Genomic DNA, 25,595 nt, shown 5'->3' on the forward strand with positions numbered 1-25,595 from the left:
TCTACCTGGTAGCATAGTGATTTACCACCTAGCACAATGCTTTAAAAATAGCAGGCACCCAAATTTGCTGAAAATGTTTGTCCTTATTCTAACTATGACATTAAGATATGCATGCATTTTGAATTCCAAAAAATAAAACAGAAACATACCATATTTCGCCAAACTTCTGAGGAGCTGGTGAATTGTAAAATCAGGTTCTTACAGATTTTTAACCTAAAATATAAAACACCTCACTCAATTCTTTTCACATAGACAACTGGATAAACTAAAAAAAAAAATCTTCCCCAAAATTCATTTTTTGTAATGTTTATGAATATCCAAAAACATACCAAGAGACAAGTGTCCCTAATGCTGTTGCCAGGCTGCATGCAAGGGTGGTTAGACAGGCCCTGTTGCCTGACTGCTTTCCTCTGGCAGAGCCATGTTTCCTATATTCATCCACAGAGCTTAGAGTCTGCCATTTCTTTACTCTTCCCTCCCTCCAAAAGGGCTGAAAATACATGGAAACTGTTTGACTGTATGCCTCTAATTCCTTCAGATACCTATAGCAATTTAGCTATAGGTAAACAAATGTACCTAACATAGCAGATGCTCATAATATGTAGCATCTTAACATATTATGAGCATCTGCTATGTTAGGTATATTTACAAGCATCCGTCCACTACCCCCTAGATTTGCAGCCTTGGGCAGGTTCTTTCATATCTGAGTCTCAGGCATCAGGTTATTGTGAGTTTTAGAGAAAATGTTTTATAAGTATGTAGGACAATGCTACCTGGCACAAAAAAGGAGCTCAACACATGGCAGCAACGATTATTTCCTAAATCAAACATGTAACATGTCTATCAAAACTTAACTCATCAAAAAAAATAATACCTTGACCCATCAAAAACCAAATTCTGAGCTTAAAACATGTACCCAAATAATCACTGTAAATTCTTAACTCTTTTGCATTTCTCAGTGGAATAAGAACTGCAGTCTTTTAAATCATTTCCTTTGATCATATATGAAGAAACCAACTCCCAAAGATTAGGAAAACCACAGGAAGTAGGGGTGGGGCAGGCCAGGGTGACTCATTCAGTTAATCATCCAATGATTTTGGCTGAGGTCCTGATCTCACAGTTTGTGGGATCAAGGCCCACATCAGGCTCCTGGATACCAGTGCAGGGCCTTATTGGGATTCTCTCTACCTCTCTTTGCCCCTCCCCTGCTCACTTGTGCTCTCTCAAAATAAATACACTAAAAAATCACAAACAAAAACAAAAAAAACACCCACCCAGTGTTATAGGTTGATGGTAGAAAATGAATACACAGCATATATTTTTTAAATTAACCAAGTTTTAAGATCTTAGAGAACCAAGTCTCAATGTATTCAAAATAGACTCCACTAGAGAAATCTGCAAAAAATGGGTATTTGACCTTTACTTTCAGACTGTGATTCGATGCATAAAGTGGGGGTGCATGAATCTGCATTTTTAATATACATTTCAGGTGATACACAGATCCAAATGTGAAATACCTTGCTTTAGAAGATTGGAACACATAATCATAGGAAAATATATCATCAAATCTAGAGTGATACAGGATAAGAGAAACTGTAAGCCCCAGAAATGTTAGGTAGTCTCTGTAAATTTAACCATTAGAACTCTAATACAAGACTTAGTGCCTTTATTTTATTTATATCTGTGTCCCTCTCCAGAAAGCCCAGTCTAATAATCTAAGAATAAAAATGTAATCTACCCTTTATCCATCTACATTCATCTGCCCCTCTAACATTTTCCTTTACTCTTAAAATGGTCCATCTGTTAACTCTCACACTCTATATATGCACACCACATACATACATATGTCTATATATTATTACATTTGTTATGTCCTTCATCTCTTCAATAGCCTATTTCCTTCATTTCCTTCTAACCTAGGTCAAAACTTAATTTCACAGACTACCTTTTCTATCGTTTTTTTGTTGTGTTCCCTCAGCACTTCTTTGAACAATGGTTATGATGTCTTAAATTTATGGGTAAAGCTACTCGTCGAAACTCTTAAGCTTTGTAAATTTATAAATCTTACAACTGACCAAAGACTGTCCTCATCCATTCTGTTGTTAGAACAAAATGTTTAAATACTGCTTTCATCCCATAATCTCCACATAATCCCCTCAACTCTATTAACCCCTGAGTACCAGTTCCTTATTTTCTTCCCTTTTAACTGCTGGAAAGACCTGAAAACCATTATTAATGATCTCAGCTGCTTACACACAAAACCGTCCACCTACTGACATTTTTCTTACAGAAGTCATCATCATTCCTGTGTATTCTAAATCCTGTGGCCTCTAATCCTATTTTATTTCTGCAGCACTTCACACCAGTACTCACCTTCCCTGGCTTCCATAATGCTGTACCCACCTATATATTCTTCTACCTGTGACAGCAACTAGGTCTTCTTCTAGTTCATCTTCCTACCCCTCATTCTTGGCCACTCAAGTTTCTTGCACTAGCCCCTTTTCTTAACCTAAATTAATTCTCTGTGCAATGCCATCCATTTCTATAGCACCCCTATACTTTGGACCCAACTCTATATCTTTAAGTCTCTATCTCTCAAGTTGTAATAAGCCTGCTACTCTCAATTACCACTGATACACATGCACGCCTGAAGTATCATTAGCATATAATCAAACTCCATTATTTCCCAAAAAATCACTCCAACATGCCTAATCCTGCTGTCCTTCCAGACACAGAATGAAAAAATTGCTGCCACTCTTTATTTTCTTCCTCTCATTTTTATTTAGCATAACCACGGTGTGGGTTGAAACTTGTTAATGTTCAAATTCGTATTCATTCAAAAAATGTCTGCTAGCTGAAACTAATACAATGTTATACATCAATTACATCTCAATAAAAAAAGTGTATTAGAGTTTGAGTGCACATCAAGTGGATAAAGACACAGTGGTAAAGAAACTAGACATAATCTCTTGTCCTCACGTGATGGGCAAAAGGGGCACAAATAATAAAAACCACAATAAATAATGTAATTGTAATACATAATTGTGTTGTAAAGGAGAACAAGATATGGTAAGTGCATATAGAGTTCTGACAATCTGGAAAAACAGGGAAGGCAAAAAACCACAGAAGCACCCTATGACCCAATAATACCATTCCTCAGTAGGTACCCAAGAACCAAAAATATAAGAACTGAAAGCAAGGACTTGAAGAAACATTTGTACATCCATATTCACAGCAGCATTATCTGTAACAGCCAAAAGAAGGAAGCAACCCAAGTGTCCAGTGAATGAATGTTAAACAAATTGTGGTATCTTTACATACAATGAAATACTATTCAGCCCTAAAAAGGAAAATCTGATACATGCTGTAACATGAGTAAGCCTTGAATATATCATGCTACCTGATACAAGCCAGAAGCAAAAGGATAGATATTGTATGATTACACTTACATAAGTAGCTAGAACAGTCAAATTCTTAGAGACAGAAAATAGAACAGTGGTCACTAAAGGCTGGAGGGAGGGAGAAGGTAACAGGAGCAGGGGAAAGTTACTGTTTAATGGGTACAGAATCTGACTTTGGGACAATGAAAAAGTTCCAGAGATGAGTAAGAGTGATGACTGCACAACAACATGAATATACTTTATGCCACTGATCTGTACACTTAAAAATGGTTAAAGTAATGAATTTTATCTTACGTACATTTTACTGTACAGAAAAAGAAACTATATGATACCACCACACACCCATCAGAACATCTGATACTTGAAAATATCAAATGCCAAATGCAAAATGATAGAACAATTTGGAAAACAATTCTTTATAAATCTGAACATAAACTTGTCATGTGATCTAGTAATTCCAATTTAAGGTTTTTACTCTGGAGAAATGAAAACATGTTCACAAAAAGACACGCAAAGAGTATGTTTATTCACAACAGCCTAATGCTGGAAAAAATCTCAATGTTCACCAAAAAAAAAAAAAAAAAAAAATGAATAAGCAAACTGTGGTATAGCTGTACTGCACTAAAAAACAAACAAAAAGTGATAAATACAAAATGGAGGAATTTCAAATACTTGCTAAAGGAACAAAGCCAAACAAAGAAAAATATATAACTTATGACACCATTTATATGCAACTCTAGAAGAGGCAAAACTAATATGCAGGACAATGGTTACCTGGAGCTAACGGAGAAATGACTAGAAAGAACATTTTTGGGGAGTAATTCAAATGTTCTAGTTCTTAACTGTGGTAGCAGTTACAGGACATATATGCATGAAAATACATCAAACTGTACACTTAAAAATGGGCATATATTGGATATAAATTATACTTCAATAAACTTTTTTTGGTTTATGAAAATGTAGCATATAAAAAGGTGGCATTTTAAATCAGTGAAGAAAGGATCCCTTAACTGATCTAGAGAATTGTCTACCCAAGTGGAAAAAAAATAAAAGGTAAATATTTGTACACAATATCCAAGGACATGCCAAATGCAATACAGACCTAAATCTAAACAAAACCATATACAAAAAATTAACTCAAAACAGATGACAGACTTAAATACAGAGCTAAAACTACAAAACTCTTAGAAGAAAGTAGGCATAAATCCTTATAACCTTTAGATTAGGCAATGGTTTCTTAAATAACAACACCAAAGACAACAAAATAAAATTTCATAAACCAGACATTTAAAACTTGGGTGCTTCAAGATAACAATCATAAAAGTGAAAAGAAAACCCACAGAATGTGGAGAAATATTTGAAAATCATGTATCTGATAAGAGACTTGTATCCAGAACATATAAAGAATACTTAAAACACAATAGAAAAGGGCACCTGGGTGGCTAAGTCAGTTAAGCGGCTGACTTGATTTCAGCTCAGGTCATGATCTCACATTTCATGAGATCGAGCCCCACATGGGGCTCTGAGCTTAACTAACAGCGTGCAGCCTGCTTGGGATTTTCCCTCTCCCTTTTTCTGCCATTCCCCCACTCTCGTATATAGAAGCTCTCTCAAAAAAAAAAAAAAAAAAGTCCCAATTAAAAAATAGCAAAGGATTTGTGCAGATCCACCCCCAAAGAGGGCCAATCAGCACATGACATGTTTCTATCATCATTAGTCATTAAGCAAATGCAAATCAAAACCACAAAGAGATACCTTCACACCCATAAAAATTACTAAGATAAAGGGACAATGAATGGAAGTAGTGCTATCAGAAAGAACCTGCATACACTGCTGATTCAACTGTAAAATGGTGCAGCCACTTTGGAGGATTTTGGCAGCCTAAAATGTTAAACATAGATACCCTATGACCCAGCAGTTTCACTTCTAGATGTATACCCAACAGAGCTGAATATATATGTCCACACAAAAGCCTATATATGAGTGTTCATGGCAACTTGATTCATAATAACCATAAAGTGGAAACAATCCAAATAGTTATCAACTAACTGAATAAACAGTGCATATATTCATAGCATATTATTCAGCCATAAAAAAAGAATGAAGTGCTGTTATATGCTACATGAGTGAAACCTGAAAATATAATACTGTGTAAAAGAAGTCATACATTAAAGGGCACATATTTTATGATTCCACATATATGAGATGTCCAGAACAGACAAATCCATATAGAAAGAAATCAGATTAATGGTTGCCAGAGGATGGAGGACAGGAGAATAGGGAATGACTACTAACAGGTACAGTTTCTTTTTGGGATAATAAAAAGGTTCTAAAATTAGCGCTGGTGGTTGTACAACTGAATATACTAAAACCCAAATATACTAAATACAGTTATTACTAAAACTGAATTATATGCTTTAAAAAGATGAATTATATGGCATGTGAATTATATCTCAATAAAGTTGGGAATTATAAAAAATATATGGTTGTTTTTTTTTAAGAAACCTCTCAAAAGAAAAAAGCTACATGTATCTATAATTTTACAAATATATTTGTTTGGCATTTGCCAGGCAATTTTATATTATTCTACACTAACATTTAACAGCTGTTATATTTTAGAATAAGTTAAGAAGAGAAGAGACTTTCACTTATTTTTATACCTAAAACTTTATCTACCTGCATTTGCTCACTCTCAAAAATAATTCTATGCACCAATATTTAAAGGGGGGATGGGAAAACCAACCAGGAAATACAAGTGGCTTTCTGGAAATACAGAAATGTTAGAATTCTTGGTTTTATGATTTATGAAAATAACCTAACCCAATATTTGAAATTGATACTATGCTGCAAATCTAGGTTGTACAGTTATACAGAGGAGTAGGTAGGAGAACTCTGGGATCACAATTACTGTGTATTGGAAAAGAACTGAACTCTCTAATGGCATTTAGCCTTCCCCTCCCTTTGGGTTCTGTGAACAGTTCATAAATTAAATAAGTTATGCTTATTTACCTACCTGAATAACTACAAAATGTACATTCCTGATTGGCCAATTTTCCCCCTAATAAGGTACCTTTACTTAAGTGTTTTGTTACATGGGTTAAGAGTAGATCAAGTGTCATCTATGGAAATCTTTTAGAAATTCTAAATTACCAGATTTATCTCAATTTCCTGGCTTTAAATATAAATCACATATTCTGGTCAAGAATTCTATGATCTGAAAATAGAAGCAAATGTGACACATAGTCCGAAAGACAGTATTGTGAAATTTTCCTCCAGGTTCTTTCTGCACTATAGTTCATTTGAGTTCAATCTTATATAGTGTCTAACCTAAAATTAAACCTAGAATTATGCTTTCAGCCTATTTTATGCACACACACCAAAAAATGACATACAGTACAAGATACTGAAATAACTAAAGGTAGGTGGGTTTTCCTTGAAATAATCATGAACATATACTTTCACATTTATTATTTCCTCTGCATATCAAATGTAGCACCTAAACTCAAGTATCTGGCACGCTGGGGAGCTTAGTCGGTTAAGCATGCGACAGGATTTTAGCTCAAATCACAGTTCATGAGATGGAGCTCCCCTGTTGGGCTCCATGCTGACAGTGCAGACCCTGCTTGGGATTCTCTCTCTCCCCTCCCCTGCTTGCGCAAGCTCTCTCTCTCAAAATAAGTACAATAAACTTAAAAAAAATAAACTCATAAAATCTGATTCAAGGATAACAAAAGACCACTGGCTTCTAATTTAACTTCAAAGTGCCTTTAAGAATGCTTACTACATATAATGTTAATTACATCTGCATCTGTTAAAAAAATTGAAAATTGTTCTAAAGACTATACTTGAAGGATATAAAATGTAAAAGTTGAAGATGTTTAATTTTCTATTAATATCTAGTAAAATACCTCAAAGTGGCCTAATTATATTCTTTTGAGCAGTTACCAACTGGAGTAGTATTTTTACATCAATCAGTACATGAACATTCATTCATTCACCCAGCACAAATGCCTGAAAGTATACAATAAAAAAAAAGGGGGGTGGGGTGGGGAGGACATCCGGCTGGCTTAGTTGGTGGAGTATGAGACTCTTTACTCCAGGGTTGTAAATTTGAGCCCCAAGTTGGGTGTAGAGATTACTTTAAAAAAAATAAGATCTTTAAATAAGTAAAATTAATTAAAATAAAATAAAATAAAATAAAATAAAATAAAATAAAATAAAATAAAATGAAATAGAGAACCATTTACTTTTATCATGGAGTCATCAAGTCAGGAGTAAAGAACTTATTTAATTGCAATTTGAGATTATGTACTTGCTCAGGAAAAGCAGGATTCAAAAACAGCACAATACAAGGAAACACTAAAACCAATGAGTGCAAGGAGATTCTCAGGGAAGGCTTCCCAGAGTAATATTTAGGAATATTTAGCAATATTCCCTGAGACCTAAAGAACAGGTGAAATTTGTTGTCTGTATTCCAGGAAAATTGAAATGCACTGGCAAAGACTTTGACACTAGAAAGAGGTTAGACAGCTCAAAAAACTGCAAAGGTCAGTACTGTTAGATGGCTCTGAACAATGGGGACTGAGGAGAAAGATACAGCTGTGGAGGAGAAAGAATCTAGATTATGTGAGACTTCCTAGACTAATAAAGGATTCTGGATTTATTCTAAAAGCAATGGAAAGCCAAAGCATAATTTTAAATAGAAAGTAACAAGGTTAAGACTTATTTTTAAACAATCACTTGAAAAGACAGAATTATTTGTTCACAATAATCCAAAAGAATTACAAACAATCAGAAATGATGGAGTTCATCCAAGTTGATGGTTACAAAATCAATACCAGCAATAATCAAATGAAATAAAAAGGATACTATTTATACTGCAAAAAAAAAAATTAATCATATACCAGGAATAAATTTAATAAAGCATGTGTAAAAGGCCTTTATGAAGAAAACTGCAAAATACAGAAGAATCAAATAAATAGCAAGATAAACCATGTATAGTCAATGCAATTCCAAATAATATCCCCAAAGGAATTTGATAAAATAGTTTTAAGTTATGAAAGAATGAAAGTCTAAGAGTCAAGATAGTTCTGAAAATTAATAAAGGGGAGGCCTGGAATCCCAGATTTCAAAGCTTAATATAGAACTATGTGAAATAAAAAAAATGTAGTACTGGTGTTTAAAAAAGATTAAGACAAAAAATTAAATTAAAAAAAAAACAAACTAAAATCAAACCCAAGCATATGACAGATGACAGTAGAAAAATAATGGAGAATCAATACTTAATGTTGGAACAATTAACTTATGTGAAAAAAAATTGATTCCTAACTCCCTCCCACATTGGACCTAAATGCAAAAAAAGCAAACAATATAAACCTCTCAACTATTAGCAGACAACGTAAAAGATGGTTTCTTGAACAAAAAATACAAATCATAAAGGATCATGATTTTAACATCCAAAGTTGAGATTCTATATCACACAAGAGAATATCACAATGGGCAACAAGTAATTTTATTCTTATTCTGTTATCTTTCACCGCTGCACTGTAAAGTAAGAAGGTTCAATGAGATGATCACCAAGGTCCTTTACATAACATAAATGCTGTTATGATGTCTCACTCTTTTTAAAACATTTAATTCATAAAATATTTAAAACATAGCCAAAATAATAAAGTTCATAGCCATTTACCAACCATCCAGAGTTAATAATCAAGAAAATGCAAATTAAAATGAAGTATCATTTCGTATCCATCAAATTTGCTAAAATTTTAAAATGTGACAATCCCAAGTATGGGCTAGGATGCTGGAAAATGAATTGCACATATGCTGCTGGTAAAGTATACATTGGCGTAATGATTTTAAAGAAGAATTAGTAATATCTAGTAAAATTAAAGTTATTCACAACCTATTCCAGGCAATTTCACTTTAATGAATCTTCCCAAACACCTACACCCCCCCCCAAAAAAAGTATAAGAAACAATCACTCCAGCATTATTAATAACAGAAAAGAAAATAACTCAAAATATCCATCAACAGTGAAATACATACATTTTATATATCCATACAATGGAGTACCATACAGCAATTTGAATATATTAGACCTATATGCACTAACATATAGATCTCAAAAAATGCTAAGTATTTTTTTAAAAGGAAGCTGATGAAAGATTATGTTCAATACAGTACCATTTTGTAAAAATTTTAAACATAAAACACTGTATAGATCACTTATGGATACATGTACATGGATACAGAAGTATACACAAGAATATGAAGTATACTCAAGAACCTCAGGATAGTTATTACCTTAAGTGGAGAGAGGGTAATAGAACTGGGAAAGATTGGGAGGGTGTTGCTCTAAGTGCATACATAAGACTGCATTTACTTCCCAAAGAATCAAAAGTGGTCGAATTTATAATTCTGGATAGTGTTCGAATGAGTATTTGCTATATCATTTACTGTAAGTTTTAAATACTTTGTAAACTCATCATTACTTTGTAAACAATCTAACCTAACCTACTTACTTTATAAAAGGAACGATATCAGAATAGAAAATAAATACTATTGTAGTCACAGCAATTTTAAACATGTCTAAAATAGCACTTTGGGGAATTAAATCTTGATCACTTAAGAGAAAGAAACTTGTAGGCTACAGTGCAGCCTTAATTTCTCAGCATCTGATGTCAGCTAGAAATATCGAGAACACAAACACACCCCTCCTAGGAAACCCTGTCAAATACAGCACAGGCATCAGCAGTAAAGTGGGACTGCAGTATAGGCAGGTCTTTAGTCTACTGTCCAGACTGACCCCTAGTCCTATCATTACTTAAAATTATTTAAAGTTCTGAAGCCTAGAGGATTTTGTTCCTGATTAAACTTAGTTCATCAGCCCACAGCAGATATCCAAAAGTAGTTCTAAACTAAAAAGAAAGCAGTTCACTCATTAAGCACTTACAAATACATAAAACTGCACGTGAAAAAATGTTTATTGTTCTCATAGAATCTTCAATCCAGGAGCAAAGAAATGATTTAATTTCCGTTGAGATAAGTGACTTACCTATTATCCTGTTGAGACCCGTCTATTTTTAAGTTCACCCCTCCTTGCCTTTCATCTAGCCCAAAAGATGGAAGAGGAATTTTAGGGTGAGTAAACGGACTCCCTACTGAGATAAATGAGACCATAGGACCTTACTTTTTCATTTTGAAGATAATCTGAAATACAATACACTGGGCAATCATGGAATTAAAAGAATATACAATAATACCTGAAATGCAAAAATCTAGTTTTATGTGTATGCAAGACTAAAGTTAGCTCATTTTTTTTTTAAACATATTCTACTTAAGAGGTCTCATTTCAACACTATAGTCAACTTTTAAGCGCTTCCATCCTGTCAAGCACAGTACATCCCTACCTTCGCTGCCAAACTTTGATCCATTTAATTTTCTATTTTCCTTTTCTGCTCTTTAAACATGTTTAATGTGTCCTAGTCCATTTTGGGCTGCTAAAACAAGATACCACAGACTGGGTGGCTTGTAAACAGAAATTTCTTACATTTCTGGAGTCTAAGAAGCCCAATATCAGGGTGCTGGCAGATTTTATGTCTGGGAAGAACTAGATTCCTGATTCACAGACAGCTGTCTTCTAGCTGGGTCCTCCTATGGAAAAGGCAAGGGAATTCCTTGAAATCTTTTATAAGTCACCCCATTAGTGAGGGCTCTACTCTAATGATCTAATCACCTCCAGAAGGCGTCAGATCCTAATACCATTACACTGGGTGTGACAATTCCAACACATAAATTTGGGAGGACATAAACATTTAGTCTATAGCAGTATGTCACAAACATAACAAAATGTGTAAAAAATGGAATATAAATGAAGCAGCTTAAGTAGCTACAGAAAGAAACTTTTCATTTTTTGTAAGAAACTCTAAATTTAGAACATCTTGAACAGCATAGTTTCTATAACCAATATTCAACATGATGCATTGTCAGCTCACTTCAGAAAACTAGAAGAGAAATGTTACCCAATTACTCTTTGTGTTAAATGGGATTTATCACATAAAACAGGTGCTCAAAAGACATGTATTTTTTTTAATTCCTAAAACAAAAACTTTAAATATTTAGCAAAGGTAAATATTTAATATCCTTGTTTACGGCACACTATAAGGTTATCAATATTGGCACGTATACACACAAAGAGGCACAATAAATAGAACCCCTAAGAAAAAAATACTGAAGTAATTATTCAGCTGAAAATACCCATATGTCTCCCTATGACCCATTAGCTTTATGTAAAAATAACTGCTGGGCATTTCATCCTTTCTCTTTCAAAGAATGGGATTATGCTTTACATCTGATAAAAGAATTTGTTAGTAGTATGAAGAAATTCCTGTAGTGGTATCTGCAGTGCTAGAAGTATCATCTGAGAAGAAAAAAAAGAAGACCAGTTTTAAAGATGAAGCCAGGAAGTGACAAAATGTGACATTTGTTCAGTCTGAATGGTACATACATGATTGTTATATTATTCTCTATACTGTCTGTATACTGAATTGGGGGGGGGGGTCAGAATTTGTTCTGAATCACAAAGAATATAAAAGTAAATGGGTAGGATAGTGGTTACAGTCCACAAAAGAAATGCTAAGACTACCTTCTCACATTCAAGAGTAGAACTCTATTAGAAGCTTGAAATGGATAAGGTATCCCTTTTGATAAAAGGAGGCAGAAGTCATCACATTAAGAACTAACAAAGAGCTCTAAGCCTGCATACCACAAAGAAACAGGTCAAAAAATTTTTTTCATGTTTTATTTTCATAATATAAAAGGATCTGTGCTTGACTAACCTCAACTGACCTCAGAAGGGTACTGTATGCAACACACTGAACTGTTAAGAGTTACCACATTAAGCTCCATTCTGCCCAGCCAAGAGTTTCATTTAAAGAACATTTTATCCTACTTGTATAGTAAGTGTTCAGGGTTCATATGCTACCTTCATGCTTTTAATTATAGCATAGATGTTGACTTTAATAAAGTCTTACATAGGATTCTTTTCCATGATCCATATGTGATGCCTTATAGATTCCACAGACTTCCTAGGATTGAACTTCTCGCATAATCTTATCCAATAAGAATCTATGTCTCCAAAATTTTTCCTTTGAGGTCAACCTTATGATTCACTTGCCATTTATCAAATTAACAGGAGAGGTCAAAAGTAAAGCAAATTACAGAAGGTGTTGGACTATGGATTAATAATACTGAATACATCACTAACTATTAAGATTTATTGTTTATTTTAAATGTAGTTAACAAATTTAAAATAAATTCAGACACTAAACATTTTCCAAAATAATACTTCTATGAAAAGATTAAAAATGTTAATAGAGAAAAGCATGGAAATATACCAAGGTTCCAATCACCTATTTAATACTAACCAACTTGTTTTTTAGGGCAAGTCACTAAATCATACAAGGTCACTTTATTATTCCACTTTTTTGAGAATGATCACATCTGAAAAGCAATCCTTTGAAACAGACAAAGCAAGTATCACCTTCACTTGAAAGAAGTTAACAGAACAAAGGCTTTAAAAGATAAATGACCTGCTCATGACTAGAAGCTAGATGGGAAGAATGAACCCATGATCTTCTGACACCAAAGTTAGTGCTTCTTCCTCCACATCAGTGATTCTTGGTGGCTTTTGTTCACTGAACCTGCTGAGACTCTGAAACACTTAAAATTTTATATATAATTTTAGGGAGTTCACAGTCATGAAGCTTAGAATCAAAGTTTACAACTGTCAGCTAAATCTATATGCAAACAGCAATATTCCAAAAAAAGGTACTAGCTTTATTTCATTCTCAGATTGGCCTTAAACTTAATAATCTTCTTTTTGACTTATTGTCCACAATGATATTTACTTGCTAAAGATAATTTAGATCAAAGCACACTATACGTAACATTTCTCAGGTTAAACGAAAATGAAAGTTGGCAGAGACTAATTATGTACTGTTATTTCATTAAAAAAATTACACAGTATCTTTAAGCGTTTTAAACATAGAATATGTTTATAGATTAATACTATTTCTATTTAGGGGCACCTGGGTGGCTCAGTCGGTTGGGCGTCTGACTTTGGCTCAGGTCATGATCTCGCAGTTGGTGGGTCCGAGCACTGCGTCAGGCTCTGTGCTGACAGCTCAGAGCATGAAGCCTCCTTCAAATTCTGTGTCTCCTCCTCTCTCTGCTCCTCCCATGCTCATGCTCTGTCCCACTCTGTCTCTCAATAATAAATAAATGTAAAAAAAAAAAAATACTATTTCTATTTACTATAATTTTACTTGACTCCCTTTCTAAGAAGAAAAAGTCCCATTTCCTGCACTGTTATGGTCAGAAAAGGCCCATTGATGGCATCTTGTGAAGTCATCCTTCTAATAATAGTGTAGAAAACACTCAAACAGAAGGTAAGTGTGTAATCACAAACTACTCCTCCCAAGAGGTAGGAGCAAACATTTGCCATAGGGTACAAAGAGTCCTGAACAAAGAGTCCATACTCTCAGACTGTGGTTCTGGCTCTGCCACCTAGGTGACTTTAAGAAAATCTGTTTAAAGCTTTGCACTTCAATTTCTTCATGTGTAAAATTAATGGAGTAACTAACTTCGAGAATAGACCTACTCAGGTTTAAACCTTGTATAAATCTAGAAGACAGAAGGATAATCACCCCAGAAAAATATCAAAGTATTCACAGGAAATTGCCATTTTTTTTCATATATATACACCCATTCACACAAACAAACACACTATGTGCCAGATCTTGGGTGATGGAGAGGGACCAAGATATAAAGATATGAAGTATCTCACATATGCCAAATAGTGGTAGAAAGGGGTAAAAATAATAATCTTTAGAATAGCAGCTGCGAGTGTAAAGTGTTGAGCCCAACAGAACTGTCCTAAGATTAGAAGAGCACAGAAGAATGAGGCTCTGTTACATGATAGGGTTTCACAAAAAATGGGATTAATATGGACAGAGTAACTAGACTATAAGCTTCCAAAAGACAGAGACATGATTTTTGTCTTTGTATCCCTTACACCTAACCAAGCTCATAGTAGGTACCCAATAAATGTTAGCTGACTATTTACTACTTCATTAACTAATTCATCCATACTCAAGTATGGATAGTAAACTTTCTGGTAAACACTAGTAGGAGTCCTTGCCCTTAAAGAGTGAGTTCACAGGTAGTGAGAATGAAAACATGTAAAGGATAACATGCTAGAGTTCCCTGTATGTAAGGTGCTTTGAGACCAATCAGAAAAACTGGGTAGGAAGACTTCAAATGATAATACTTATTAAGGGCCTATGTGTTAGGCATTTTACAAACTTTAATCCTCATTAACAACTCTGAGTTAGTTTCACCATCCCATTTTACAGATGACAAAACTGCAGCTCACCAAGACGAAGTTAACTTGCCAAGATAAGACAACTAGGGGGAGCCCTGAATTAAAAATGGGATCTAATTCCAAAGCTGTTTTCACTGTACATACTGTAATGTCTTTGAATATATTTTATCTTTACATTGGGGGGGGGGGGTAGGGGGCTGAGGGAGCAGGAACTGTCAAAATCTGCCAAAACTCTGTTATCCTGAATTACCATAAAAAGAGAAAATCTGTCTTCATTCATAAAAATGAGAAAACTAATTTTTATACAGCTGCATGTGTACTTAATATAAATTGTCTCTACATTCTGACCAATACAAGTTTAGGTCTCAACAAAAATATGCAACATGACTGAAGAACATAACCAATAATCATTTAAGAAAATAAGCATTTGTAAATATTTCAAGTGCTTGGGTTGAAAAATTTAGGTATGATTCATAGTTTTGGATTATTCCAATGACTGCTTATTCGAAACAGCAAATTATTTCAGATTTGTGGGGGACAGGTTTGGAGGTGAGAGAGAAGGGATAATTTTAAAAATGACCTAAAGTTTAAAAAATACAAATGATTAAATGTTAAATGTCAAAGACACTGTAAGTAACCAATTAATCTTGTTAAATGACCTGGACAAGTGGGATGAGAATATCTTCCTCTCAATTCTAATTAAGTATACTTAAAAAAGTCATGAAAAAAATGTACAATTTAGGAGACATAAAACAAAAACAGCTTACAAAACCTCTGAAAAGGAATCAAAACATTGTAATTTTATCTCTCTGTAAAGTTAAACTCCTCAGGAACTAGGCAATGTCTAGACAATTGTGTACACAACACTTAGCACATTAATGCTAGTTAATAAATACTGACACAATAAGGCTTTCTTAGTTTCCAATTCTAATTTTGTAAATATAGGGTCATTATTTCTTGAATTTATTTTTTACTTTTGCGATCATGATTACTAGTTTCTTTAAAGGGTTTCTGGGTCATTCTTCAGTTTTATCAGCACCATCACTAATACTGTATTCATTTCATTAAAAATGTGATAAATAGCTCAGATTTACAAGCAAGATCTAATTCCAAAATTACTTCCACTATACACACTGTGAGAAAATTTTATTTTTATCTTCCTAAATTCTAAACTTTTTTACATGATTTACACAATAATATTCCAAGTAAGAATACTTACTAGTCAGAGATATGAAATACACTTCTCATTCCTCTTGTCATTCACTTAAGATTTACTGGGTATCTACAATGATTTTGACAGGTAATTTTTTTGACTGCTGTACTTAGAAACTTTAGGTCACTTCCATTTCAGGTCCCCAGAATATTCTAGAATAAATTTCCTGCTTCTTTCAATATTGCAAGCAGTGGAATACTCCAAAATTATAGGTTATATCCATATTCTCTTATGGTTTATGGAGAGTAACTCTGGACTGTAAATCCCATATTGCCATTCGTCTACATTTTCAACAGCACCTTAGCCACTTAATAAATATAATGCCAAACAGATTTAGTAATGCTTCTATTTTAATATGCCCATAGGACGTTTTAAAAAAAAAATCAGAAACTAAATTATTTTTGAAGAATAAACTCAACGACTGTCTATATTAAAATTATTTCTAACAATTTTACGGACTAAAGCATTTGCCACATTCAATTCTGACTTTACCAACAAAACCTCAACGCCATGACGAAAAGTCCTTTTCATTTTCTCAACTGAAAAGGGAAAACAAAAAATGCCAACTGTTTGCAGGGTTGCATTTAACAGAATCTCTGGCAAACCCGGTAGAGCTCATACTTAATTTGAAAAACCCAATAACCTGTGAACACAATCCTTGGGCTTGATTTCCCTCTTCATTCCCCCTCCCCGCCAGTCCACCCCCAAAATCCCGACCCACCAAAGCACACGTCTAAACATTTTTCACTACCGGGGCAAAAACCTCGAAAACAGAGGCTTCCTCCCGTTTGGAAGAAAAAGGCCAGGCCTATTCAGCCTGGGGCCCGGGCCTGCTCCTTAAGCTCCGCTCCAAGGAGGGCCAACTCTCGACTCCCTGCACACCCCGCCTCGGGCCCGCTCGCGTCCCCTAAGGCGACAAAAACCTCCCTCAGGCCCTCAGCCAGGACTGACAGTTACGGGAGCAGCAGCGGCTGCTACCTATCAGAGGCCTACTTCTGGCACCGACCCCTCCAAACCACGCGCCCCCAACACCTGCCGCGGCGCGGTTTAGGGGCGTCCTTACGTTTGCCGAAGCCAGCCCCGCAGGGTGGCTTGGACTACAGAGAAAACGAAGGGAAATGTGACCGGCCTCCCCGGCCCAGGCCCCGTCCTCGGCCACACTGACCTGTTGTCGCCCCCGCGCCTGGGCTGTGGCCCTCGCAGCAGCGGCCGCCTCACTAGTCGTCGTCGCCCTCGCTCGCCGCCTCCGCCCGCCGCCGCCTCGTTCCCTTTCGCTGCCGCCACCGCCGGGGCTCATGCGGGACCCGCGCTTCCTTCTCCGGAGACTAAGGCCGGGAAAGGGGGCACCGGGGCCGCATAAAACCCCGCGCTCGTCGCCAGCCGCCGCTCCGCCGCTGCCTGTCCCCACTAGAGAGCTGCGGGGCCCGTCGACCCGGGGCTAGACTGTAAGCTGCTCCGAGCGCGACCCCAAGGAGGAGCCGAGGGAGGCGCCGCTCCCCGAGGCCGTAATCGCTAGGTCCGCACAGATGAAGCTCAAGTCGGAGGCAGCAGCGAAAGGCGAGTGCCTGGGCCGGCAGATGGCTAAGTGGTAGCGAGGTGTGCAAGCGAGAGGAAGGCGATGTGTCGAGGTTCTGGCGAAGGGGATTCAGGCTCTGTCGTCTCCTGCAGTCACCCCGAACCCAGCGCCACCATCTTGGGAAAAACGCGGATCTCGCCGCCGCAGCGCAAGCCGGGAGGACTGGCTGGGCGGGCCGAGTATCCCAGCAGGCAGCGCGCTCCGCCCGGTCGAGCGAGGGCTCCGGGCCGGGACGCAGGAACGCGGGGCGGGGCTGGGGGGAGCGCGGGAGGACGCAGCGTTGTGCCCTGCCCCCCTTGCTGGCTCCGCCCTCTTCCTGCTTGCCGTCGTCGCCGGCGCAGGGGCTGTTGGGAAGGGGAAGTAGCTCCCGGCTCCTTGGAGTCCTACTAGGGTCGGTCGCCATCTTAGGACGGGGCGGAGAGGGCAATGTTTCCTTTGAGCCACCGCTGTTTGTGGCCCCACGAAAGAAGGGGGTACACGCTGGAAGCCCCCTGTCTCCCCAGGCGTGTTGGAGAGCCCCTGGTCAACCCAAGTCCAGAAACGTGCTAGGACTTGGACGCTTTTGCTTTTGGTGGGGGAACAAATCGGCTCTGAAAATCCGCCGAAGGGTGGGTGGAGGGGGCCTTTGATAGCTCCCAGCCCCTCTGCAGGGCTGAAGCCTCCGGATCCCAGGCCTTCGACCCCAAACCCTTTCTGTCCAGAGCTGCCTCTAAATACTGCAGAGGTAGCCCGAAAGCGTGAGCCAGCTTTCAGGGATCCAAGGTCATCTGCTTAGGTCTCTCGGCAACACTTTGTCACTAGTTTACTAGAATCTGAAAGCCCGTCTCGCAGTTTTGATGTTTGGTAGGTTGTTGATAAAATGAATGTGGCGTCTTGGTAGACAGCTGGATGGATGCTAATTTTGACCCATATGACAACACATTTAAACCCGTGCGTCATTTTTAGTACCAAGGTCACCATTTTATTTAAATAGGGATTTTTTGTGGCTCTGCGACACTTAAACTAGCAAAGCTATAATGGAATCACTAGCAATTCATAGTCTTAACGGCTTGCAACTTTGCTAAGCCCATAGAATACTATATGAGATCCCATTCATCTAGTATTCAAAGGATTTTTTTTAAATCAACAATCTTACATAGCACTGTATTTAGCTGTCATTCTTAGAACATTTTTTCTATACAGTAACATATATAGTTATATATAGAGATATACTGCTTTCCAACTATAAACAACTATAAAAAGTCAGCTACTGGAATTTAAATTTTCCCAGGACAATTAATGATAAATGACAGTATTAAATCATGTCCAATTTTAACTCAGTTCCTCGTTCTTTTTTTTTTTCATTTTCCTCCATTACAGGTCTTAATTTGGAAACAATTTGCAGTTATATTTTATAAAAGAGGGAAATTAAAGTCAGTCTTTTAAGGATTCTTTGCATATTATCAAAATAGGCAAATGAGAATGAAAATCTTTGAAGAATTTTGTTAGAATTATCAAAGCAAAATGTTACTGCCGTGTCTAGTATGTGAAGATACTTGTAACTATTCTACTTAAGTATAAATTGAATAAATGAAATGTAGTTTTGTATAACCTGATGCATCAAAATGGGGCAGAAATTCCTGAATATCAAAAAAATTAAAGACTGACAAGAAATAATTCTGTTCTTAGTTAAATGTCACACTGACTATCCTGTTCTTTACCAAAATCAAGGAGGATCCCAGATCCTTTGAATATGGAGAAATTACACATAGACTTTTTAATTCATTGATAGGTATTTGTTAGTGTCAGACCTGGTTCAAGAACCCACTCTCTTTGTCTTATCCATTTAAAATGTTGTGATGTTTGCTGATAAAAATTACTAGCACTTTGGCATATGGTAAGTGCTCAGTAAATGTTAGGGCTTAGTAATAGTAGTAGTATCAATACTATTGTGTAATATTATACACTTCATGAACTCCTTCACACCTCCACACTTATTTCTACAGATCTACCTGAATTTCCACTCCCCCGATCTCCTGTCTTAAAGTATGAGCCTTTTTTTTTTTTTTTCTTTTTTTTGCCAGTGCGTGAGGGGGTAGAAATCTCAAGACCTTAGTCCCTTGGTTGTTTCCTTTCTTGTTCATGAATTCTCCTAACTTTGTCCCTTCTATTTAGAAGAGCTATCTATACTTGGATTGTCATTTCTAAGTCCCTCTTCAGCTACTGAAATTAGCATTTGCCCCCATTTTAATATACTGCTTGTGTTAATGTCAGTAATAGCGCAGTGGCCAAATCTAAAAGTTGCTTCTCAATTTTCATGGTGTCTGATCTCTTTGTAGGCTTCCATACTGCTGCTAACCACTGCCTGCTGGAAACTGCTTCCTAGATTCCATCACCCTGCATTCTCCCTTCCTTGTCATGGGCCCTCTTCTTCAAGTTGTCTTTGCATAATGTTCTTCATTGTTGGTTCTCTTTGCCTGCTGTATTATACAGTCTCTGACATTTCCATATACATATACTCTTCCTCTATCACTTATTTCAGTCAGAGAACAAGTCTGAATCTTGAACACTGATCTCTCTCAGAAACCAGTTACATTCAGCCCCTTATTGGAAATGTGTATTGGATGTTCTGTTGCACCTTAAAACTCAACATGTATAAAAATTGAACTGCTAATTTCCATTTTACACCATTAACTGAGATGGGAATAATTTTGGAGAAGAGCAGCTTTTGGAAGAACAAGCAGGAATTGGGTTTGGGGAGTGTTAAATTTGAAATACCTATATCTCTGTAGTGGATATCCATAGTAGAGATTGACTGCTAGTTGACTCCTAATATGCCTTCTCCTCTTCATCCATGGTAATAGAATTATCTAGCCAGACACATGGTTGCCTATAATAAACTCTGAATGTATCCATGTCAGTAGGTTCTGGCCAGTGGGATTGAGAAACTTCCAGATGATATTCTAAAATAAATGGGATGCCTCTTTCCCTTTATCCATTTCTGATGATGGAAATGCAGTAGACATTGTGAGCTATTTTGGAAGGACAATTGGGTGGGTCCCTGAAGACTTCATGAGTCAGAGCCTATGTACCAGCTTGAACTTTAGTGTGAGACAGCTAACTTCTATAATTTGCCATGGTTTTTCTACATCATTTTTACTGAAGCTGACCTTGTATCATAATATCCAAATGAAGAAATCAAGGAGGCAGTTGGATGTGGGTGTTTGGAGTTAAGGGAGAATGAAAGCAACTTATTCTACATTCCCTGGCTTGATGACTCTTCCATCTGTGCCATTCCTCAATCATAATTTGGTAATCCTAGATTTCTTCCTCTCTCTCACTCCTTTGGTAATTAGGCAAAGTCACATTTTCTTTAAAGCATTGGTTTTAAAGTTAGGTAGCATAGCAAAATGGTTAAGAGCACCGGTTCCCAATTTATTGGCAAGTGCAAAAATGTCAGGCAAAATCATAAATCCCTCCCTGGATTAACTTTGCTCATCTGTAAAGTGGGGTTATTGTGAGGATTAAGTGTTAATATATGTAAAGCTCTTAGAATAATGCTGAGCATATAGTAAACAAAAGTGATCTTTTTCTAAATCCCAATGCAAATCCCAGTTCTGCCACTTACCAGGTATAGAATTTTTAATTAAATAAAACTTGAATTAATGTCTCTGTTTCTTCATCAGTAAAATGGGAAAAATAATAGTACTGACTTCATATGGCCACTATAAGCCTTCTTTCATCCATTCAAACATATTTATTAAATAGATATGATATACCAGCATAGTTCTAGGTGTCAAGAATACAACAGTGAACAAAGCCTGCCCTCATGTGGTTTATGATCTAGTAGAGAAAAAAACCAATCAATGTGATAAGTGTTAAGGAGAACTACAAAACAAGGTGAAGAGAATAGAGAATGCTGCAGGAGTTGAATCATGCAGGGTGGTCAGAGAGGTGTCATTAAAAATATGTTTAAGCAGAGGCTTGACAGAATGAGCTGTGAGATATAAGAGGGAGAGTATTCCAGACAGAGAGGGCCCTGAGGCAGGAAGGTGCCTAAAGAATTCTAGGACCACCTAGGAAGACACTGGCTGGAACACAGTGAGAAAAGGAGCTGAGATGAGATCAGGGAAGTCAGAGTGGGCCACAGCCCAGGCTTTGCAACACATCCTGAGGCCATGGGTACTTGCACTAAATGAGGTGGAAAGCCCTAGAAGTGTTTGAGAGAGTTATGACAAATTTAACCCATAGGAATCATTCTGGCTGTTGTGTGGAGAATGGGCAGACAGCACATGTGAAGTGTTTAGTGCCTGACATATAAGAAATGTTCAATAAGTGGTAATAAACATTTATTAGCTATTATGATTGTTGCATCCACATGACTCCTGAAACAGAATGCTACGGACATCAGTGACAGTCACAATCAAGTTTATTGCAATGAGAGGTAAGGCAAACCAATCGATCGGGACTGACACTCTTGACCAGAGTGCGGTCTCGAACAGCCAGAGTACAGAGTTTTTATAGCTGACCACATCGTCGTATTATCACCTGGGAACAGAACAAAGGAATAGTTCCCAGGTGGAAACAGTTCAAACAGGCCCTTGCCCCAATCCAATCAAACACTAATCACATCCCTTGATTGATAGGATAAGGCTGTTATCTCTTAACCTATAGTGTTAAAACAAAGCTGTTATTTCTTAAGGCTACAGGTTAGCCCTACACTACAATTTAATCCTTACAATGATCATTATTATTATAACATCTATTTCCTTCTATGTGAACTCTCTGATACTACCTTATTTAGACCCTTACTGTTTCTTACCTGAACTCCAGTGTAAGCTTCAGAAGGGCAGGATCATACTACCTTATTCATTATTATATCCCCAAACCCAAGACAATGCTGATCCATATTACAGTACTTTGCTACTGAATCTCACTGTGGAATATTTTTTAAAGAAAAAAAATATGATTTCATTGCATCCTTGTTTGAATCTGTCACTGGTTCTTTTTTTTTTTTTCTTTAATGTTTATTTATTTTTGAGGGGAGGGGAGGGACAAAGAGAGGGAGATCCAGAGCAAGCTCTGCTCTGACCACAGCAAGCCTGATGGGGGGCTCAAACTCACGAACTATGAGATCATGACCTGAGCCAAAGTCAGATGCTCAACCTACTAAGCCACCCAGGCACCCCAAATCTGTCACTGGTTTTCATAGCTTTCTGGATGACGTCCAAACTCCAAGACCAAAGTCTATTTGAATTGGGCCTCGCTTCCCTTCCAGCTCCAATTCTTTCCACTACCCACATAAATCCATTGCTGGAGAAGTACTTACTTTAAAAAGTCATTTGGAGCCCTTTTGCATGCAAATTCATTTTTTTTTCATTTTCCAATTCCAGTGTAGTTAGCATGCAGTGTTAATTAGTTTCAGATGTACCATATAGTGATTGAATAATTCCATGTATTAGTGCTCATTAAGAGAAATGCATCTTAATCTCCTTCACTAACAAAACTAAAGACAAAAGACTATTGAATGGAAGAAGGTAATTACAAATGATATCTGATAAAGGATTAGTACCCAAAATATATAAAGAACTTGTACAATTGATACCAAAAAATAATCCAATAAACAAATTGGCAGAAGACATGAACAGACATATCTCCAAAGAAAACATACAGGTGGCCAATAGACACCAAAAAGATACTCAACTTCAGTCCTTATCAGGGAAATGCAAATCAAAACCCCAATGAGATATCACCTCACATTTGTCATAATGGCTAAAATTAACAGCACAAGAAAAAATAACTGAGAATGTGGAGGAAAAGGAACTCTCCTGCACTGCTGGTGGGAATGCAAACTGGTGCAGCCACTGTGAAAAACAGTATGGAGTTTCTTTAAAAAGTTCAAAATAGAACTACCCCATGATCCAGCCATCCCACTCCTGGGTATTTACCCAAAAAATAGAAAAACACAAATTCAGAGGGGTACATGCACCCCTATGTTTATTCTAGCATTATTTACAATAGCCAAATTATGGAAGCAACCCAAATGTCCATTGATACATTGATGGATAAAGAAGATGTGTGTGTGTGTGTGTGTGTGTGTGTGATGGAATATTATTCAGTCATAAAAAATAATGAAATCTTGTCATTTGTAACAACATAGATGGAGCTAGAGTATGATGTTAAGCAAAATTAGAGAGAACTACAATATGATTTCTCTTATGTGGAATTTAAGAAGTAAATGAGGAATAAAAAAGAGAGGCAAACCAATAAACAGACTCAAATATTGAGAACAAACTGAGAGTTACCAGAGGAGAGGTTGGTGGGCATATGGGTGAAAATAGATGATAGGGATTAAGGAGAGCACTTGTGATGAGCACTGGGTGATGTATGGAATTGATGAATTGATATATTGTACACCTGAAATTAATATACCACTGTATGTTAACTATATTGGAATTTAAAAAAGTCATTGAAGTAAAAACTTGGAAGTGTTATGCTTTGACCTTGGTGATTTCAGTTTCTTTGTGCCTACCTTAACCCAACTGGAGAGTAGGTGGAAGAGAGGAGTTTCATTGAGCACCAGCTGCTGCTGCTGCTGCTACTGTTGCTGCTGCTGCTGCTAATCTGAACTGTTCTGAATAAAACAGTCCCACTGAAATCAATGAAGCCATCAGAAATTTTGCCTTCTGACAATTTCATCTTTTATTTATTTGAAATCGTTCACATTGCATTCATATATCTGATACTATTTTTTAATACTTATACTCATTTTAACAGGAATCTAAGGAAGTGCATGGGTTAAATAAAATCTCAATTATTAAAACCGGTACAGACTACACTTCCTATTTTTCCTCATGATATCTCAACTAAAGAAAAACATCTGGTTAGGGAAGAATCATGAATATAGTTTGGAATCAACAAGCAATATTTTATTTTTTTTTAATTCTTGCTTGACACTAACAAACAATACAAAATTATCAAAATGATAAATTTACGATTGGACTCTGATCTTACTTAAAACAATTTTATACCTAAAGCTTGCCTTTTTTTTTAGTTTTGCTTTGTGACAGTAAACAAACTATCATTATGATATAGAAAGATCAAAATTTTTAAAGATAGTAATGTATATATTATTTATGACATAAAGTGTTTTTTTTTTTTAGTTTGGTTAAGCATAATACTAAATACATCTGTATTTTAGCACTTAACACAAGTTTCTGACATGACAGTTTATTTCCACAAATTGCATTTGTGCACCCTTTAGGTGCTAGTTGCTTGAATAAACCTCATTAATCCTTACAACAATTTTGAATGCTATGCATTTTATGGATTAGGAAGTTGAGCTTAGAATAAGTAACCTGTCAATGTCTCTCAGTTGAAAACTAGTAGAGCTAGGATTTAAATCCAGGTGTGTGTGTGTGTGTGTGTGTGTGTGTGTGTGTCCTGTTGCTGCTTTCCCAGAAAACAAAGATAATTTTTTTAATCTCAAATGTTTCATTGAAATGCTTTTTAAATTATTAAGTCATCCCTAACAGTATTACAGGTTTCCCCTGCTTTCCAAAAGTAGAATGCTCATATGAAATCTTTCATAAGCTGAAATGACATAAATCAAAGAAGCAATTACCATAAATTTACATGGAAAAACTTTTTTTAGCATTCCCAGACCCAAAAAAAAAGAACTTCTCTTAGGCTTTTCTGATCCCTTACAACACATCTTGCTAATGGATGTACACAATGAATGGAAATAAAACACAGATATTCATAAACACAGTTCAAAGCTTTGGCAGTTTGATGCTAAGATGCTGAGTGTAGTTCCTGGAGAAGACGCTGGGCGGTGACACTCGCTGCTCTGGGTGTACGCTACTTCTATTACGGCCCGATGCAAAACAAATGTTGAACACTATTTTCACTTTATACCTTTTTCTGGTAAAAACAAAAATCCTCTTTGAATTTCTTTTAGTGAGTGAAAATAGGTATGTTCTAATGTGAGTCTTCCATAAAAGCAAAGTGGTGGGTCATGAACTGTATATCAGAAATTGA

At 36.6% G+C, this 25,595-nt stretch overlaps 1 protein-coding gene across 6 annotated transcripts in view; it reads right to left on the bottom strand.

The window, feature by feature from the left end:
- UBE3A (ubiquitin protein ligase E3A) overlaps positions 1–17,780 on the bottom strand; it is a 92,128-nt gene extending 74,348 nt beyond the window's left edge. Inside the window, exons 1-2 of one of the 6 annotated variants that reach the window (XM_042988289.1) lie at positions 17,166–17,780; positions 150–213 (exon numbers count right to left, since the gene is read on the bottom strand). The gene's annotated coding sequence lies outside the window, so the exon portion shown is untranslated. Of the gene's footprint in view, positions 1–149; positions 214–1,517; positions 3,923–17,165 lie in introns of those variants that run through there. The other 5 variants (XM_042988290.1, XM_042988287.1, XM_007098941.2 and 2 more) reach the window with 5 other exon arrangements.
- Positions 17,781–25,595: the final 7,815 nt, after the last annotated feature.

Source organism: Panthera tigris, chromosome B3, assembly GCF_018350195.1.
Source record: "Panthera tigris isolate Pti1 chromosome B3, P.tigris_Pti1_mat1.1, whole genome shotgun sequence".
Taxonomy (NCBI): Eukaryota; Metazoa; Chordata; class Mammalia; order Carnivora; family Felidae; genus Panthera; species Panthera tigris.